The 12,774-nt window shown below is 46.3% G+C and overlaps 1 protein-coding gene across 2 annotated transcripts in view; it reads left to right on the forward strand.

Annotated features, from left to right (window-relative positions):
• Positions 1–12,774, forward strand: part of PARVB (parvin beta) — a 121,170-nt gene that overhangs the window by 2,459 nt on the left and 105,937 nt on the right. The window contains exon 1 of one of the 2 annotated variants that reach the window (XM_032781983.2): positions 11,880–11,954. The exons of the other annotated variant lie outside the window; for it this stretch is intronic. The gene's annotated coding sequence lies outside the window, so the exon portion shown is untranslated. Of the gene's footprint in view, positions 1–11,879; positions 11,955–12,774 lie in introns of those variants that run through there. 2 annotated transcript variants of the gene reach the window in all.

Below are 12,774 nucleotides of genomic sequence, written 5' to 3' on the forward strand. Positions count from 1 at the left end.
TTGTCCCACTATTCTATTTCTGAGGTACTGAAGAAATATAGTCACAACGTCCCCTGTTATAAGTCAGTTTCAAAAGAAGGGGATGGAGGAATTGATTTCTTGGCAGAGACCCCACACTTTCAAATATACAACTAAGTTTTGGTTTTTGAAGGTGATTCTTTGAGCCTAAATAGGTTGCCAGCATCACTTTTAAACAAACAATTTCCACATTGTAAGATTGTATTTTATCAGGACATCCGCTCCCGCAGTCACTTTTAGATGAGGCCAAACACGTGTTTTGCTGAGCTTGCGTATTATTTTGCCAACTCCTGTTGTGGCCACAGCTCTCACTGGCTATAGAATTCTTATTTTAATTTTTGTCTTTTGTGTTGAGAGGGAAACTGCTTGAGTTGTATTACTTTTCTCGATGGGAAGGAAATCTATATTTGTGACTCTTTCCTTTAAATGGGATGAATGGACATGAAAAACAAAAATTTTCCACAGACCTATGTAGTTACCAACAATTTGTTTATTGCATGCTTATGTTCTGGCAGGGCCAGCATTATGACTTTGAGGGCATGGAGGTTATTCGCCGTAAGGGGAAGCGGCTTCCATTCCTTTAGCTTCTTCTGCCTTCTTCCCTACATTAGCCAGTTGTTCCTTTCAATCTGCAAAGGCCCATATGCAGTATGTGATAAAGATCCAAAATGAAAGCCCCCAAAAATGCACATACAGGAAACTTAAAGTAAATGATGGGTTTCATTTCTTTAATATAAATAGCCTTCTCTCTAGCCTTAGTTTAATGATTCCAGTATTGCAGACTCCAAACATTTAAAAATCATGAATTGCATCTAAACAATTCATGAGATTGGCTTAAAAATCATGAGATTTTTTTAAAATGTTGAGTCCTTTTTCTTTGCCTCCTGGTTTTTGAGGCTTTTGGGTGCACATTTTCAAGCTTTGCTCTGCAAACATCAGGGCTAGAAACTGCCTCTTTAAAAATAAAAGCTAGGATTCTCCCTTAGTGATACACCTCCAGGAACTACGGATTTACACACACAAATTGTGAGACTCAAGGTAATGTTGCCAGAATTCACAGATTTGTGGAAATGTAAGACTGGGAGGGACCTTGAGAGGTCATCTACGTTGGCAGTACTTTGTTTCTAGATAGTTTTTGTCTAAATTTTCATTAATAATGTGAGAGGGCATGGAATAGGGGGAACTTTGAGACTAAAATGAATGTCATCCCTTGAAATGATATGTTTGAGAAGTATGTGGTTAACCCTTTCCTCTGTGGTTGGGAACATGGGGAGCAATTTCCCAATCTCAAAGTTGTTTATTGAAGGAAAAGGCTGACGGGGCAATAGTTGGTGGATGTTTTCCCAAAGCAGGCCAGCAGAGGGCCCAATAGTCTCTTTTTAAGACTACTCTCTGCCAAGAGACTGTTGCTTAATGAACTCTTGGCAGCAGCAAAATATATCCCTTATTAATTCCCACTCCCACACTGTCGCACGTCTCAAAATCTGTGTCTGCATATGTAACGCTGACAGACCCTGGTCATCAGCAGGCGGGATCGATCCTGGGACCTCTGGAGCTTACTGCGTGAGCTTCAAGCCAGCTGGCTGTTAGCTAAGGCTGTAGAGCAAATAAATATATAATCTCTCTCTCTCTTTCTCTCGTTCATTAGGTGTTCCTGACTTTAAAAATAATGTCACATACCCTTGCTCCCTTTGTGCAACTCCCTACCTCAGTCAGAAACTACTTTTCTCTTTTTCCTTTATGTGTATCAAATCTACACTGTAGGAAGTACTGTACTGATAAACCTCCATGTAACATGGTAGTGCCATGGCACAGTTTGGTCTTGGTGTATATTATACAGGAATGTGGTTCAGTCCCATGCTGAAATAGAAACTAGTAACATGATTCAGGAACTTGTTTTGGACCCAACTGTATGTAAAACCAAAACATGGTTTAACAACATCAGGGACGTAACCAATTTCCCCAATGCAATTGAATTTGCAGGAGATGGGCCTTTAGCTTCACTCAGATCATATAAAAGATACAGTGCAAGATAAAGCTGTTGTCTTCAGCTTTTAACTTCTCCCAACACCTGTCAGTCAAATTAGAGTGACATGCCTATATGGAAATAAAGAAGGAGAGTGTTTCATTGCAATCTTCACTTCTTTTGTTCTTGTGAAGCTTTTTTCCGTAGCCAGAGATTGTGGAAAAGTTTTGAGCAGCAGGTGTCTGACTGTTTGTAGCTATGTATAATGCCTGTATGGGGGAGTGGGTGAGAGAAATACACCAGTCTTAATTGCTAAGTGCTGTTTCCAAATGAAAGTGTGTAGGGTGAAGGAACTTGTTACAGAAAAAGAACAATTTATGATTTATCATGTAATCAGGGAAAGGTGGGGAGAGGGTTGCAAGTGCTGCAGAAGCCACAATTAATGTAACTGCATCTAAATAATGTTACGGTTTTGATGGATACCAACAATGACATACACAGTGGAGGTTAAGGTAAGGTCCTTGAGATCTGGGCTCCAATGTAGCAAGGAGACTGAGCAGCCAGTGGCTTGGTGCACAGTTGACAGTTGCTGGTTTCCCCTGCTGACAGTGCAGGGCCAATGAAAGAGAAGATATAGCCTGGATCAATAGTTCTCTGTCAATGAGGTAGAAATAGAAATGTATATTGCTTTGCCACTATGTTCACTTACAGGCGGATCAGCAGGATAAACAGCTGTATATCCACTGACTAATGTACCCTATAGCCACTTTACTGCTCTGGGTAGCTCATTTTGATGCATAGGTCTCCACACAAACTGAAATCCATCTCCCAGTCTAAAGCACCTTATGACTCATCCAGGCAAAGACTTCCCCATTATCCTCTCCTTTCTCATTGCCGGGGAGGGGAGAAATCCTGGGAAATAAATGAGCCCAACAACAAAGTGAACAATGGGGCGAAGTTCCTCAGTCTCTTTGAAATCAATGGGACTAGTTGTGAGAGTATGGAATAAAGTGTTCTGAATCAGGTCCACAGGCCTCATGTCACCATCTTTCAGCGTGCTAGGTGCTACCTTGCCCTGTGAAGTAGTGCCATTGCAATCAAGAAGATGGCCAGATTGGACCCACTAGAAAGCTAACTTCATCTTTTTTTATTTGAATAGATTATGTGGAATATGGTTTGTAAAAGCATGTCTTGTTTTTTTTCACAGTATCTGTCATGTAGACTCCGGAAAGTGTATCTGAGTAGATATGCTGCAAAAATTTACTCTGTTTAATTAATTTTGTTTTTCCAAATACAGCAAATATTCCAAAATACTGGATTTGTCATAAAGAGGGTTAGGATAAAGGGAGGGGAGGGAAAGTGACATATCTAAGCCAGGCATCAGTATTTGGTTGGGACTGACTTTTCCATTTTTTGATAGATTAATTTTTTTAGTGATCAAAACTGCACATTGGACCCACCCCCTAGCCAGGGAATCTCTAGGCACCAGGAACATATCCAAGAATGAAACTTAATTGGGGGAAGACCTCAACTTAGCATCCAATATCAAATTGGTCCTTTGACCCACCTCTGCTTCAATATAACATGACTTGATATAACACGAATTCACATATAACGCAGTAAAGCAGTGCTCCGGGGGGGAGGGGGAGGCTGCACACTCTAGTGGATCAAAGCAAGTTTGATATAATGCGGTTTCACCTGTAACACGGTAAGATTTTTTGGCTCCGAGGACAGCGTTATATCGAGGTAGAGGTGTACCAGAAATTCTTGATACAGGGGCACTCCCAAAACATATGAGCTAGTGTAACACTGGTGGAGTTACATATCCAGCAGTGGTCAGCGTTAATGAGGCCCATTACCAATATCCTGTATTGGGAATAGTATATTAGAAAAAGTGTCTTTTGATGACTAAACTGTAGTCTTGGGGTCCGTAGTTGGTTTTTTAACATCAGATACAATCATATTCCATTGGGTCTGAGATGGTTGTGTATCCAAATCTCTATTCCAAGCATCTCTGAAACTATCAATTTTTAGCAGAGGCAAGATGGGTGAGGCAATATTTTCTATTGACCCAAATTCTGTTGGTGAGAGAGACAAGCTTTGCATGCAGTCTTTGGAAGAGTTTTTTGGACCAGTAAATCATAAAAAGATACTGTTGGCTGAGTAAATCTGGGAAGTTTCCTCCAAAATCATAGAATTTCTGGAGTTTCCAATGCATCTGGTCCAAATACATTCATAAGTAAATGTTTTAACTGGAGATATGTCCATGCTCTGGAGCAGTCCAAAACAAATTGTTGCTGAAGATCTACAAATGGTTTAAAGTTATCATTGTCAATTAGCTGTGACACAGTCATTCTGCTGTCCATCCAATCCCTCCACATCAAAGTTCTGTCAATTATTTTCAGGCTAGGATTGCTCCATTGGACTGCCTCTACATGGAAGAATGGATGGAAGCAGAATTTCGTAGCCAAGTTTGATCAAGTTTGCCTCACAGCTGTTATTGTGGAAGCTTTGGAGCCATCACATCTATATTAATTTGATCCTACAATGCCTGAACGGGAGACAGGGTGTACCAAAAAAATTACACTCTTAACTCCCCGTGCACTGATGTTCTGTGCTGAGCTTAATTCCTGCTGCTGCTCTGCGGTTAGCTAGAGTTTATTTAATTTAGATTAAATTATTTGAAAAGATGCTATCCAAGGCTTTAGACACCTTAACACCTCATTAATAATACACTGAAATCCCAGGAGCATTAAAGTAATAATTTCAACAGGAACTCAGCCAGCCACTTACAAAAACTCCTTTCTCTCCTTTTATCATTGTGTGAGCATACCCTCAGCCCTCTCCACAAACTCTCTCGAACAGATGGCTTTTGCAGCCTACCTTGAAGAGTACCAAATTCAGGCTATTCTGGACCAAAAGTGTGTGTATAGGGCATTCCAAAGACCCACAGCCCTTGGAGAGAACACCCTGCCAGCTGTCTTCTCTCTTTTATAACAAGGGGGATCCAGCTCTAGCACTCTCGCTGACAGCAGCTGTGACAGTATGGCACAGGGAGCGAGGTGGTCCCTCAGATAGGCCAGTCCCAAGCATTTAGCACTTTATAGGTCATTAACCAACACTCCATCTGAAGGCCAATGGGCAGCTGGTTTAGATCCCAGAGCACTGGTTAATATGTAGCCCACATAGGGGGCACATTGCAGTCATCTAATCCTGAGGTGACAAAAGCATGGATAGCTGTTCAAAGTCCACATCTGAACAAAATGAGCAGATGCAGGTGGCAAAAAGCTGACATCTCGGATCACTTGTCCCGTAAACAAGGGTGAGGTGAGAATAGAGCTGGTGAAGAGGGCACCAGTGGTGAAGGACAAAAGAGCAAACCATCAAGGGATTGCGTTTTGGAGAAACAAGGTTTCCCCTCTGAGTTCTCTGGAACTTTTGGGATTCTGTTAATCTCTGAAGGTGAACAATCAAAACAGGTTCCTTGTCCTGACAGGACAAAGAGCCCCAACTTCAAAGTGTAGGTGGTAATGGCTGGACACAGGTTTAGGCAATTGGACCTTAACCTCCAATCCCAATCCAAAAAACTGGTCCAGTTGAGCAAGTAACTATTTGGGATAGGCCTGTGGTCATTATAATGGCCAGGAAATCCTGAGTTGCCTCAGAAGATCCATCATCAACATGTAGATTGAGGTTGCCAAGAACAATCTCTGTTTCCAGTGCCACTGAGGTGAGGAATTTAGTCGGCTCGTGAAGAGTTCTGCTGCCCTGCCAAATCAAGCGATACACTAAAACTAGTCCCATCTTAATCCTATCTTGGGACTTGCATGCTAGCTGGACACACTCTGTCAGATCCAGTTTTGGAGAGGGAGATCTCTTACTCTTCAGGCTAGATGGAGTCAGCACAGTCACGCCACCTTCTTATTGATTCCCCCCCCAACACACTTCTTGGTTTATGACCTAACGAATACCCAGCTGATGACAACTATGTCAAGACTGCAAAGAGTCCTGTCGCACCATATAGACGAACAGACGTATTGGAGCATGAGACGTATCGGATGCATGCATCCGACCAAGTGGGTATTCATCCACGAAAGTTCACACTCCAATACATCTGTTAGTCTATAAGGTGCCACAGGACTCTTCGCTGCTTTTACAGATCCAGACTAACAAGGCTACCCCTCTGATACTTGTGTCAAGACTGGTCCAGTAGTGTCATCCAACCTGACTTTGGTAGTACAAAGTCAGGGGTCTCAGCTTTTATTGAAACATCAGCCTTCTAGGATTTATGTCCCATCACCCATGTGTTAATCATCATGAACGGAAGGCCGCGATCCTTGTCTCCCAACAACTCCATCTCTTGAGGAGGTGACAGTAACAGAACAGAAATTAAACATCTTGTGCTTACACAGACTCCATACAAACTTCTTATTACTTTGTCTCTCCCTCTGGGCAACTACCACAGGATCAAGGAATCCAGACCCCCTGCAACTGTAGTGGGTCTCCATATTCCCAGTGGCAGTGTTGATCCACTCTCTTGGCCACTTGACGGTGGCCATTGAAGGGACACAGGTATCCAAATAGTGACCCCCCTAAGGCAGGCTGCAAAAGAGGTTAAACCAAAAAACCTTTCCTAGCCTACCACCTATTCACTACTTCACATTGCTCACATCTCTTGCATCCTACAAAGCCATCCCTCTCAAAACAAGAATCCCCCTCATCACTGCAATCACTGTGTCTTTCTCCCCCACCCTTCAGTCACCCTGCCATTGTGACCAAATGGAGAGGAACAGCAACATCATCACTCACTGCCATGCTTGCTGCATCCCGAGGACCCTGCCAATCTGGCTGTTTGTGTAATTAGCAGAGAAGAATTCAAGACATGCCTCTCTCTTTCTCTCATATCCCAGGGTACAAACCCTTTCATCCACCCTCTCTCAATTTTAAGATGCTCACTCTGTAAAAGAGAAGACTGCACTCAACTTTGACACTTTATGGCTTCTGACACCATGAGCTAACTCCACATTTCTAATCCTGCCATCGCCTGTGCCACGCAGCCTGGCTGGCCAGAGGTACCCCACTGAGAGATTCTCATCTTAGTGATCTCTTACTTTACTGGCTTCTCACCGCAACAGGAGAAACTGACTCAGTCATAACATGTTACTGGTTCTCCATCTAAATCCCTCAACACAAATGTAATAGGGTGGTCTGCCCCTTAAAGGGCCAAGGAGGCCAGAGATCAGCCAGCCCTGTGCTGGAAGAGGAGCCTGGCAGGCAGGTGCTGGGAATCCTCCAACCTGCTTGGCAGTGTCAGGTGATTGGGCCTAATGATTACCAGTGAGGGGATACAGCTGAAAGCTCCCTGCCCTCTCATGAGCTGCAGAAGACTCTCCTGGAAAAGCAGCTGAAGCCTGGGAGGTGATGAGAGTATTGGCTGGGTGGAGGTGCTGACTGCTAAAGGTATGTCTAGACTGTAATTAAACATCTGTGGCTGGTCCATGTCAGCTGACTTGGGCTAAGGGGCTGTTCAGTTGTGGTGTAGACATTCAGGCTTGGCCTGGAGACTGAGCTCTGGGATAATATTATAGTATAGAGATGTATGTATCTCATAGAACTGGAAGGGACCCTGAAGGGTCATTGAGTCCAGCCCCTTGCCTTCACTAGCAGGACCAAGTGCTGATTTTGCACCAGATCCCTAAGTGGCCCCCTCAAGGATTGAGCTCACAACACTGGGTTTAGTAGGCCAATGCTCAAACTACTAAGCTATCCCTCCCCTCTTAGAGGGATCCCTTTCCCTCGCAGGGTCCCAGAGCCTGGGCTGTAGACTGAGCCTGAACATCCACACAGCAATTAAACAGCCCCCGAGCCCCGTGAGCTGGAGTCAGCTGACACTGTCCAGCTGCAGGTTTGTAATGGCAGTGTAGACATAGCCTAAACTGCCAGGGCCCCCCACAATCTGGTTTAAGAATAGGGCTGTTGTTTTGTTGTGTCACTCAGCATTTCTTTTGTTGTGTTGAACAATAAATACAGTCCTTAGGTAAGGGCTATGAACTGATCTGTGTGTGGCTGGTTATCTTTCCATGGCTGGTAATTGAGTGTACAAACTGACACTAAATGGTCCACTATCTTTTTAAACTCTTTATTTATTTAGAAATTAACAGATCTTTGCTATGTAAATATCCGAGACAATATAATCATAATTCCAACAGCGATCTTTTGTTAGAGAAACTATACAGTAATATAACCAGATCTCTCTATTTAACATGTTATGTTACAGAGTGAGCACCATTTTGCTTTCCATGGCATGAAATGCTCCACTATTTAAAACAAAACAAAAACCCTAACGTTGTTCCCCTGAACCTTGCAGAGTGTAATGCTGATTGAGAGAATGACTTCTGAGGGCAGATCTACACTTAAAGTGCTGCATTGGTGCAGCCACATCGACTGTACTGTTTAAGTGAAGATGCTCCCATGCCAATGGGAGAAGGTCTTCTGTCAACATACCACTGTCTGCCTGGGGAGTCAGGTCAGTATGACTGTGTCGCTCAGGGGTTTGGATTTTTCACACCCCTGGGTGACTTAGTTATACCAGTATAGGTCTGTTGTGTAGACCTGGTCTGAGTAACCAGCAGGAAAATCCCTTTCAGCAAGAGTTCATATGCTTCAGATAGCTCAGATGCTTAAATTGTGCTCTGGCTTGTGTTTTCTTCCCCAAAGTCTGGGCTTGGACCTCAACCGATCATTTAAAGAAGTCGTTCAACTAGTTCACCTGGCGAACTTCTTCCATTGCCAAAACGTTAGCAGGCTAGTATTTCACGTTGCATCACAATTGGCATTCTTGGTGGCAGTCTTGTCTGCTCTGGGGATTTGCCGTGGCTACAGCCATTGCTGATCTGCAGATTTCAAGCAGGGGTAACTTTTATAGTGGTGTTGACTGTCTATGCCAGAGGTTTGCACTGGTGCAGCTATACTGTGGACAGGTCCAAAGTAGGGCCAAGCCAAGCCAATAGCTCAGCCCTGGAGATGTTAAGCATCAGGGTTGAGGCATGGAATCCTGCACTACTGCTGCCTTAGCTGTAGCTTTGAGTCCCATGTGTGTCTTCTTCATTTTATGACCAGGGTACAGAGTGCTAAATAACTGCAAGTGGCTGGGCACTGTTGTGGTATTTCTTGCCCAACCGGAAACCTCTTGAGTTAACCTGTTTCTTGCAAATCCTGGAGGTCATGCTTGAGACAGGGTTCCACTAAGCACTGCATATGGTGTCTTGGCATGGTGTTCTGTGTGTTTAGACCAGACGTGGGCAAACTGCAGCCCGCGGGACCCTCTTGCCTGGCCGCTAAGGTCCCGGCTAGGGGAGCCTAGTCCCCGGCCCCTCCCCCGCTGTCCCCCGGCCCCCATGGCCATGCTGCTGCTCAGGCCGCGTTCTGGCCTGAAGCTCCCACTGGGCAGCGTGGGGAGCGCAGCTGGCTCTGGCCGAGTGTTGTGGCTGTGAGCTCCTGCTGCTGGTAAGGGAGCAGGGAGTCCTGGAGGGCGGTCAGGGAGGAGGGGGTGGTTGGATGGGCGGAGGTTCTTGGGGGGCGGTCAGGGGATGGGGAACAAGGAGTGTTGGGAATGGGAGTCCCGGGAGGCCTGTCAGGGGGTGGGGATGTGGATAAGGGTCGCGAGGGCATTCAGGGGACAGGGAGCAGGTGGGGGCTGGATAAGGGAGTGGGATCCCAGGGGGGCAGTTAGGGGCAGGGGGTCCCAAGAGGGGGTGGTCGGGGGACGAGGAGCAGAGGGCGGTTGGATAGGGTGTGGGAGTCTGGGGAGGGGGCTGTCAGGGGGCAGGGGTGTAGATAGAGGTTGGGGCAGTCATGGAACAGGGAGCGGGAGGGGGTTGGATAGGGACGGGGTCCCGGGGGGTGGCTAGGAGAAGGGGGTCCCAGGAGGGGTCGGTCAGGGGACAAGGGGTGGGAGGGGTTGAATGGGTTGAGGGTTCTGAGGGGAGCAGTCAGGGGCGGGAAGCGGGAGGATGCGGATAGGGGGCGGGGGCCAGGCTGTTTGGGGAGGCACAGCCTTCCCTACCCGGCCCTCCATACAGTTGCCCAACCCAGATGTGTCCTTCAGGCCAAAAAGTTTGCTCCCCCCTGGTTTAGACGGTTACCAGAGACCAGTGTTAGATCTTGCTGTTTAACGTCACTCACTACGTGAAGGGATCATATTGTGTGTAATTTGAAAGCTTGTGTTTAAATGTAAGGGGGGGGGAATAAGTAGGGCCCTGATCCTTGTTCATGCAAAAGCAGCAGAGAATCCTGTGGCACCTTATAGACTAACAGACGTTTTGGAGTGTGAGCTTTCGTGGGTGAATACCCACTTCGTCAGACGCAGGACGTCCTGCGTCTGACGAAGTGGGTATTCACCCACGAAAGCTCACGCTCCAAAACGTCTGTTAGTCTATAAGGTGCCACAGGATTCTCTGCTGCTTTTACAGATCCAGACTAACACGGCTACCCCTCTGATACTTGTTCATGCAAGTAGCCCCATTGAAGTTAGGACTGCTTGGATAAGGAGGTGCTACTTTTACAAGTAAGAGCTGCAGGATTGAGCCCTTCCCTAGCTACAACAGTGATTCTGAACCTCTTCCGCAATGATGCTCTGCCTTTCTGTGTCTGTGAACTGGCTCCTCTCTTCTGTCTTGTTGATGACTGTGGGAGTCCCTCCCATCCGTGTCCCGTAGAGCCACGTTCCATAGCAGGAAACAACTAATACTGTAGCTCTTCTTGTATCCTCCTTATCTTGTTAACAAGGCACTCTGTGTCCCTTTTGTTTCCTGCCTGGCCGGATGTTTGCTCCTCTCCTCCTGTTTCTAAGTTCTTCCCCTCTTGGCGACCATTGTGTGCCATGTGGAAATAATGAGTAAAAACTCTTGCCGCAAGGCTCTGCAGTGACATCTCTGACAAATGATCGCAAACCTCAGGGCCAGTTTAGAGGATCATATTTCACAGCTGCAATACAACTGAAATGCCATAGCCATGAAATGCAACTTTAAGTGGAAGAACAGACCAGACAATTCTTACATCATTTCAACCAATGGGTCTGCAGCACTAGTATTCCTAAATAAAGAGCAAATTAATAATAAAGTGGAAAACATTCTAGGTATTAAATGCCATATTTCACCAATGTTGTGTATTAGATAACCCATCATTTGTGCAGAATACTTCCAGTTCCAATTGCTACTTAAGAAAAGCATTGGCGGTGCAATGGGTCTTAATGGACAGAGCACTAGACTAGGAACCTTGAAACCTGAGTTCTGTCCCCGGCTCTGGCACCGACCTGCCTTATGACAGCACTTCCCCTCTCTGTGCTTTGTTTTCCTTCTGTGTAAAGCAGGGAGAATGATACTTAGTTCATTTCTTGTAAACTCATCTCATGAAATCTGTGGATGAAAAGAACTGTAAGAGCCAAGTGTCATTTATTATTCATGTATGCCCAGCGAGGTATTCTGAGGTAATGGAAGAGTGGCACACAGCTTTCAGTGTCAGAGTTGGAAACGCTGATTTCTAGGTGATCTGCATATGAAAGGGTGATATATTAACAATAAGGGAGAGCAAGAGAGAGAGACAGCACAGACTCTTTGGTCTGCACTTGATTAGCTTTTATGATCTATTTATTCAGCATCACTGCTGCTCCTGTCTATGTAAAGTTAAATAAGTAGATCAATGGTGGAATGAAAGCTGGTTAAGCAGAACTGATTGTTTTTAGAAGCGGAATTTTCATGTTTTATGTTGTTAAAATGATACATGTACCTATATGGAGGCAGGTGACATTCCTGTCTTGCTGGACGCACATTGGATTGAGTCCAACTTATTTCCCTTCCTAGTGTTTCCATAAATAACAAACATGAATTTGCTTCTGAGCTTGGCTGTTCATAGGATTCTCCCCTGCAGGGCCCTTCTGCCCCTGCCACCAGTTCCCTCTGCATTGGGCCAGGTCTGTACTTAAAAGTTTTGTTGGCATAGCAGTGTCAGTTAGTTAGGAGTGTATTTTTGTTGTTTTTGCTTTTTTAAAATGTTGTAGCTATGCTGGCAGTGCTTGGGGTTGCCAGCTTTTTAATCGAACGAACCCTAACACCCTTAGCCGAGGTCCCACCCCTGCCCAGCAGCTCTGTCCCCTGCTAACTCCTTTCCCCCACTCACTTGCTCATTTTCACTGGGCTGGGCCAGGTGGGTTGTGTGAGGGAGGGGGTGAGGGCTCCAGCTGGGTGTGCGGGCTCTGGGGGGGGCCAGAAATGAGGGGTTCAGGATGTAGGAGGGGGTTCCGGGCTGGGAGAGGGGGTTGGGGTGCAGGAGGGAGTGAAGGCTTCAGCTGGGGGTGTGGGCTCTGGTGTGGGGCTAGGGATGAGGGCTTTGGCGTGCAGGAGGGGGCTCTGGGCTGGGGTAGGGTATTGGGGTGAAGGCTCTGGCTGGGGGTGCAGACTCTGGGATGGGGCTGGGGATGACGGGCTTGAGGTACAAGGGGGCTCTGGGCTGGGGCCGAAGGGTTTGGAATGTGAGAGGGGGTTCCAAGCTGGGGCAGGGGGTTGGGGCGTGGGAGGGGCTTCAGAGTGTGGGCTCCAGGAGGGAGTTTGGGTGTGGGAGGCAGCTCAGGGTTGGGGCATAGGAGGCGATGTGGGCTCTGAGTGGTGCTTACCTCGAGTGGCTCCCAAGTCCACAGAAGGAGCAGCTCCTAGGCAGAGGTGCGGCCAGGCGGCTCTGTGCACTGCCTTTGCTTGGAGACACTAACCTAGCATCTCCCATTGGCTGCTGTTCCT

This window comes from Chelonoidis abingdonii, chromosome 1, assembly GCF_003597395.2.
Source record: "Chelonoidis abingdonii isolate Lonesome George chromosome 1, CheloAbing_2.0, whole genome shotgun sequence".
NCBI classification, from domain to species: Eukaryota; Metazoa; Chordata; order Testudines; family Testudinidae; genus Chelonoidis; species Chelonoidis abingdonii.